Here is an 8,185-nt window from a genome sequence, read left to right on the forward strand (position 1 = left end):
CCGCAGGCGGGGCGGGAGGGGGAGGGGAGAGCAAGGTGGGCGCCACATCAGGGAGGCCCGAGGCAAATCTCCGTCAAGCCTCTTGGGCAGGGCGAGCCGGGCAGCCCCCAGCCCCCAGGCAGGCAATGGGGGCTAGTTTCTGACGGGGCAGGGATGCCACCGGGGCGTCGCTAAAATCCCCATTTAGCTAGGACTCGTTAGCTGTCACGCGAGGGGTGCTGCCGCCGTCGTTAGGCCTTTCCCCGGCAGGCTCGCTCCCACCTGGCGGGGAATCAGAAGGGAAGCGCCATGTTAAACAAGCGTGGGCCGAAGGCTGCTTGTCTTAAATTTACCGCGTGGAGCATCGGCAAGATTGCACCCTTTACAGTCAACGGGGTTGTGGGGAACAGGAGGATGAGGCTTCCTGTGACTGCCTCCAACGCTGCCCCATCCCTTCCCTCTCCTACCTTCGCGCCGCAAGCAGCCGGGGTGACCCCGGAGCTGTCACTAGTGCTGAACCTTTTCTGCAGTTTCCTCCTGAATTCGATCTATTTTGTAGGTCCACTTTTAAATACACATTTCAGAAGCAAACGTGCAGCAGCAGGAGGTGTTGCAACGTGTGGGTAAGGAGTGAACAGGGCTTTTTAGAGGGGGATTTGCATAACCAATTCAAATGGGCAGAAATGCTTCGAAAGATAATACACCCATCCTTGTGCATCAGAGTTGCCAAACACCTCTCTGGAAATTCATGACGATTTCAACAGAACTGGATTAGTGCACAGGCATTAGGCATGCAAGGTTCACCTAGAAATCTTCCATACCTGTAGATCAGTGGTTGCCAGACTCTGACAGGTTGCACACCATCAGTTTAAAATGATACAACCTTATGTACCATCAGCAAATTTTTGTCATATAAAGTAATTATAATAAATCTGTTAACTCATACCACTGATAGGTTGCCTGCATACCACTAGTGGTACCCATACCACAGATTGGGAACTGCTGCTGTAGACCTTGAGACATGAGGGTAAAAGCAAAGGTAACATTCAGTATCACAGGAGATATCTTGATATCGATGCACACCTTGATATAACTACACATTTTTTATTAAGAAAACTGAAAGGTGCTTTAAGCATTTTCAAATAAACACACAAAAACCTGATGTGTAACATTTTTCCTCATGCTCATGTAGTCTCCTGTGCCATCAGCTTTTTTGTTGTTTATTCTGCACCCAGCACAATGGCTTAAGATCCTGGGCACTGTCACACTATCAGTGTTGACTACTAGGCTCCTCCTAATTAAGATCCACATTTGGTGTTCTAAGTTAATGGCTCTTAATGATCTTCTACTTCACAGAAAGCAGGGCAGGATGGCACCTGTGCCACCCTGATTTGCTTTCTGCCTGACTTCAGACTAACCTGGCTAACTACCTCAATCTTCTGCTTGTTGCACAGCCAATCATTTGGTAAACAGCGTCTGATACTGAAAAATATAACACAACTTCATTTGTAAAGGATATATTTTGTGTAAATGTCGTATGTAATAGCTTTTGTGTATAGGTCTACTCAGTCTCCTCAACAGCACCACTATCATTTCTTTAGACTTTGCAAAGGGCTTTACATGGAGTTAAGCACTCTACTGGGTAAGAGAGGTGGATGGGAAGCTGGGGGCTAGAAGTCAGGAGAAGCAGGATAAATGGATGGAGTCTGATTATTCCCTCATCAGCTTACTGATGGGGGAGGGGTAAGATAGCTTCAGTCCTTTCTGTTAAATGCTTGTTTTCTTGTCTATTGATCCTCTTTATACCTGGGAGATTTCTCCTATGTGGAGCCTTAGAAACAATCAAACTGGAGGAGGCTCTCGTGGTATGGCTCCACTGGAGCTGCTCTGTTTTGCTGGGAGTGAAAGGTACAGGTACTTAGCTTCTGTGTGGATGGATCCTGCCTTTTGCAGGTCCCTCATAAAACATAGGGTTCTTGGTGTGAAAAGGGAGTGCATTTACTCTACCTACCTTCAGACCGATTTGGGTAAATCTTATGGAGTTCTCCCCTCAGGGGACCTCCTGTGGGCTTGAATGCTGGGGCCAATTTTTTATTTATCCCTGCATTTGTACTGTTGCCAGCTTAGGTAGACTTAAATCCTGCAATTCTTCTCAAAAGTGGCACTCCTGGTTCTATTTTAAACACTTCCCTCTCCCCTATTTTCACCTGTTTGACCTCCATTTTTCACGGAAGCCAAGCTGGCAATGCAACAGGCAGCCAGCAGCTGAGAATGAGAGCTCTCATATTTCATATTCAGCTGTTGGTTGTCAGTTGACCAGTAATACTACTATTTTTTAAAACACCCTCTGCACTCTAAAGTGCTGTACTTTAAAGTGGAAAAAAAATGAAAGACAAAAATAAATGAAGCCACTATTTTTGCCCAGAGTTTGGGCAGGGATTTCTCAGAGGATAGACTGGTTAACAGTCTGCATGCGTGAACAGATGGGACCCACATCACACACTGCTTTCTATTTTTTATCAGGTTCCATCCTGCTTTGAATGAACATAGCAATAAAAATCTCATTGGCCTCAACTGGATTGCTCATTGACTTGATACAAGATTAGAGTCATGGACAGGATTAAGTTGGAAGTGAACCAGAGACTCATAAAGAAGTAGGTCTGAAAAGGACCTCCAGAGGTCATCTAGTCTAACCCCTTGCCTGAGGCAAGATCATCTCTATCCAAACTAGTGGATCCTTTAAATAGAAGTAAAGGTTTTATAACACTCTAGTGACATGCTATTTGTCCTTTAGGAATATAAGTGGAAAAGTTAAGGTGAGGTGGGTTGACAGGGAGTGACAATAGGAAACTGGTTTGCTCCCCCACTTTATTTTTAGACTTTATAATAACTTTCTTTTGAAGTTGTAGGACTGTAAAGAAAATGGGACTCTTTTGAGGAATAAATAGAATCCACTAAAATGCATTTTCCAACTTAACTTCTTAAATATCTTTTTTTAAGAATTGTCATCATTCATATTAAGTTAGTATGTAAGGTCTGTGGAGAGAGCTCTGCTCAGGAAGATCTTATGAGTGATAAAAGCCAGGCTCCCCTTCTAAACATTTCAGTAGGTCTGTGGGTGGAAGGAACTAATAAATGAGTGAAATGGGAGGGGTAATAGACCCTAGAATGGAGCAGGAAGAGATGGAGGATTCTACTTATGTAGCAAGTGTGAGGTGTTGTATGTATGTAAAGTAGGCATTTAAACTTTAATATGGATAAAAAGTCTATTATTTCGTATTCCTTTCTATAGCTCCCCAGGGACCTCAAACTCTCTCAGTAAACCCTGACAGAGTAAGGATTTTAATACAGCACAGTCTTAGAACAAGAAAAACACAAATCTAGAAGTAGACAGAAATAAACAGAAATAAGAAAAAGATTTGCAGCTCTTTAGAGCTCCTGTCCAGCATTGGGATTACTCTGTCCCAAACGTTATGCACATGTTAAAGGGTTTTGTTGTTTATGCCCTTAAGTCCTTATACAATCATCTTCCTAATATACGAATTGTACTTGGTATCAAAATAATTCTCACCAGAAAAAGTGGGAGACCTACCCCATTAGCCACTTAGGCCCATATCACCAAAACAAAGAATACTGAGTAAAAACTTAACATACTGAAGCTATATTGGCCCAATCAGAAACCATCCACTGAGAAAACTCTGCTTCCTGGCTCTGGCAGGAGTGGGATCAGTTAACTATCTGCCTTGGTCTGAATTAAAATACAAAAAGAACGTCCATCTCTAAATGGTAGGATTCAAACCATAAACGTTTGACTTTCAAATGTCGAATTCTATCTCAAAACAAATCAAGGCAATGTTCTTTGATAACCAAAAGTGGGCAAGTGTCTAGAGAGAAGAAACCTAATGAATCCTACTGAAGGCTTTTACTCTAAAAAAAGAGAGGTGAGAGAAGACAAACTGGAAAAAAATACTGAAGCAACAAAGAAGACAGCTGGATGCAATCAGCAGTACAGCTGCAGGTACTAAGCTCAGCAGTGAAGGTGGATTTTAGTTTGAATTTGTTATATTACCACTATGCTGCTTCTAGGGGACTTCTGGCAGGAAACAATCCATTGCAATCCGTAGCCTGTTTATCTGATGTGCGTGGTGTTTTGGCACTTAAAAATGTAAGCTGCATAATTTCTGCAATGGGGGGTTTAATTGTAGGGGTTGAGGTTGGGGAAGTATCATACTTTCTTTTACTTACGAGCTATGGCACCTTTGCAATAATGCCTTTTAGTCGTCATTAAGTCTATTTTGCATTTAAAGTAAAACAACATAGACTGGGTATGGCCCTAGGCAATACAGAACAGCTTGAAACTACTCCTGGCTGGTGGAATAAGGAATTCTTAAATGAGCTGCAATGGTTCCAAAGTAAATCACCCACAGTTAAAGGGGGAAAAAAATAAATGTAATCAAGCAAAAATACACTGTCATTTTCACAAGGTAACAGCTGTAAACAGTGATTGTACCTGGGAAATATCTAGCATATTTCTAGTGCCACCATAATAATACTTATTAAAAAATAATGACATGCTGAATATACCTGCTTCAAGCACCATACATGAGCCTATGCATAGGGATTGTGCGCCTGTTACCTCCTCCTATTATTAGAGGGGGTTACTAAATGTGTACCAACAAAATTATTGGGACAACCAACGTAAAAACAAGGATGGGAGTGGGAGTCAAAGGTTAATAATGAGTGCTCCAATAAACACCATACAGGGGAAACAGTTTCTAAACATCAGTGAAAGGGGTAAAACTGTTAATTAGGTAAGAAAAAAAGCCACAGGCTCCAACTGGAAAGGACATAGGGCCTTGAGTTCCATTTTCAAAGGCAACTTAAGAGCCTGTTGATGTACTGTGCAATGAAACAGGACATCATTTTTAAAAGCACCATGAGATTTAGACTTTGAAGTGCCTAATAGACCTGCATTGTTTCAGTGGAAAATGGATATTGTTTCAGTGGAAAGTTTCTGCCAGCCTGGCCAGTTCAGTGAACTCCCCAGGGAGCTGTGAGCAATTTCATGGAGGGTTGGCCTTTTTGGTTGTCAGCTTGGAGGGCAGGCAGGCAGGTTTGCTAGGCAGTCAGGGAGCTGGACATTGGTTCCTCAAAAAATTCAGACGTCCTTTTCCTTCCCCCTTTCCCATCCTGTTTTATATTCAGCTATGAAATAAAAAAGTGGTATTAATTTTGGATTCTGGCTAAGCTTTCTAGTGCCTACATCAGGGTGTTGTTACACATTACCCTTAGGCTGTATTAAAAGCTCTTACTATGGGAGTTTCATACACGCTAAAGTAAAAAACTAGTGCTAAGCTCCCTCTAGGCAACTTTAAATTATTATGTCACTCTGGGTGAGGTTTATCTTAGCCGTGTCACTCAGCCTGTATTACAGTAATGTGTGACTGCTCTCCGGAGATAAAATAACTAATTTTCAGTCTTCCAGCATCCCAGGATGCACTGCCACTCCCCAGTCTCCTGCTCTTTAGGGACAAAATTTCCCCCCACCCTCCAAATGCTATTGCCCAAGGGGCACTAAGCCAACTGCCCATCTTTCCCCCAGAGGGTGCAACCTCATGCAAGCAGCCAGTTATTACCTACCTACCTACCTACCTTCATCAACCAGAGGCAGAGAATGAGCCAAAGGAAAATGTCTTTCCTCACTGTTGCCAGCTCCCTGGGGCAGTATGGCTTCTGCTGACTGGTTCCCCCTGCCCCCCTCCCCCATCCAATCCCAATTCATTAACACATGAGACTTTTCTTATTTTTATTTTTTATTCTTATTTACTTGTTTCATTTTATTTTGGGGGAGTTTATTTTTTCATTTTGCTTCAGTGAATGACTTACTTCATTTCATCACAACTGTCATCCCCCCATGCCTCCCAGTGTTATGTTCCCACCTCTACAACCCAGCTCTCCCACCCTACTCTCACCTAGAGCAATTTAAGATGTTTTTCTGAGATTTCTTAGTTGGTCTAATAAAAGGTATTGTCTCTGAACCAAGCCTGTTAAAGTTTTGCATCTCTTTTTTGTTTCAGACCAACATGGCTACCAAATATATCACTAATATAGTATCAAACTTTTGTAATGGTATAAAATCAATAGTCAATATGCCACTGCAAATCAGCAAATAAACTGCTGTCTCTACCACAATAATATACACAATTAAGTCCCACGACAGCATCACTTTCCTCAGCCATGATACCCTGGAAAGCAAGATGTCCTTTTAAAAGCTTGCTCACCTGAACCCACCTCCAGTGATGAAAATTGCCCTTTCTAGTTGCTTTTATGGGCCCTACAAGCTAGCAGTCCTGTACATATTCCTTGTGCAATTTTTGTCCTTTGTAGATGTTGTACTGGGTGTAGCATGCTACTGTCATATGGATGGCACAGACCATTGTCTCAACAGTTATAATTAGAAACAAACAAACAAAAGCCGTGATTCTAGAGAACAAAAGAAAACATGTGACAATGCTACTGGTAATCTGTATTACCCTGTACCAGCCCAAATTAAGGTTTAGCTGTAATTTGCTGAGAAAGATGGGAATGTGTAGAAAAAAATCTTAAAGGCCTTGGTTACACACAAAAAGTTGTGCCATTTTAACTAAAGTTATTGTTGAAATAGTTTGACTCCATTAGTGTGGATTCAGTTATATCAGCAGAAATCTATTTACATCAGTATAGCTTATTTTTGTATGCTGTAGAGAAGATTAAGTGGGAAGTTAGAATGACCCCCTCTGAATGAAAAAGAATATTTTGAGCTTTTCCATTTCCATTCACAAAGGTATATACTCCTCACCTTTCAGGATGGACCTAATGCAGGTGCTGGCAAAGTCCGGCCCACTGGCTGGATCCAGCTGGCAGTGGACCCTGTTTCCCAGCAGCCCCCACCCACATGGCTGGGGCTGATTTCTATGGAGATTCCAGCTGCAGCTACGGTGTGATAGTGCAAGGCTGGGGTTGCAGCGGACACTGGGCCTAGCCGTGCTGGCAGGACAGGGAAGGGGGCTGCTCTGGAGCCACTGGGGTCTTGAGGCAGGGGTAGCTTGGTCGGTGCCAGGGCAGAGCCACAATTTGTAACCTGTATGCTATGGATCTGCTGCCTGAGTGCCCGTGTCCAGAGTATGCAGGGTACAGATCGTGGCTCTGCCCTGGCCCCAACCTAGCTGCCCCTGCTGCAAATCGCAGCGGCTCTGGAGCAACCCCTTGCCCTTACATTTATTTTGATTACTTATTAATCTATTTAGATTTAGCCATAAAATAAATGCCTATATAGAATTCTGAGTATTCTAGCAATAATTAAATTTGCACTGACAATCGTTACTATCCAACAATGTTAAATGTTAATATTGAAGCACATTTTCTGTATATTTAAATAATCGCATGACATTAATATTGTTACTGGCAGAAAGAAGAGACACAATGATCTCAAAGCTGTGGATCAAGATAAATACCCCTATGTGAAAATATTGTCAGGGGAATAGAGTATGAGAGGATGCACACAACATATTGAAACTGTCGAGCAAGGTAAACAGCCCTATCTTAACAGGTGACAATACAAGCCACAGAAAAATGGAATGGATTTTTTAATGAGGTTGAAGCAGATAGTTTGGTGGTAGAGGACATATCAGCATTTACTCCAGTGCTGATAGCATCTTTTATTGTAGGCTTTTCATGGGACTACACTTGGAAATGGGCCTTCCCTGAAACAGCCAACATGGAGTGAAGTATCCCCAGGCAGTGGGCTAGGATGTTCCTATGCCATGTTAAAACAGCCCATGGAGAAATAGATAGTTGCAGCTGGAGGAGCAAGTAGATTGTGCTGCTTGAGGCCCTTCTAACTCATGGGGCTCTAATTCTGTGGCCCTGGCACCCCTAGAACTAAGGGAGTGTTTTACCCTGATCCTTGGGCCCTGTGCTGTGCGCAGCACGAATGCAGGGCCAAAGTGGGCCAACAGAGTTGGAAAGCAGTGTTCACGCAACTGTGGGACCTCCCCAAAGCTGGAGGTAATTCATTATTTTGTGACTAAGACTTCACATAGTATTGTTGGCGCAAGGAAGGAACGACCAGCTACAGTCTGAGGAAACAATAAACATGCATGCAAATAATAAAAAAGCTTCTTTTTGTGGCGGGGGGGTAAATGAGGGTGCAGCATTGCTGAGCGCC

The sequence above is a fragment of the Gavialis gangeticus genome, unplaced genomic scaffold, assembly GCF_001723915.1.
Source record: "Gavialis gangeticus isolate Ggan-Ray unplaced genomic scaffold, GavGan_comp1, whole genome shotgun sequence".
Taxonomy (NCBI): Eukaryota; Metazoa; Chordata; order Crocodylia; family Gavialidae; genus Gavialis; species Gavialis gangeticus.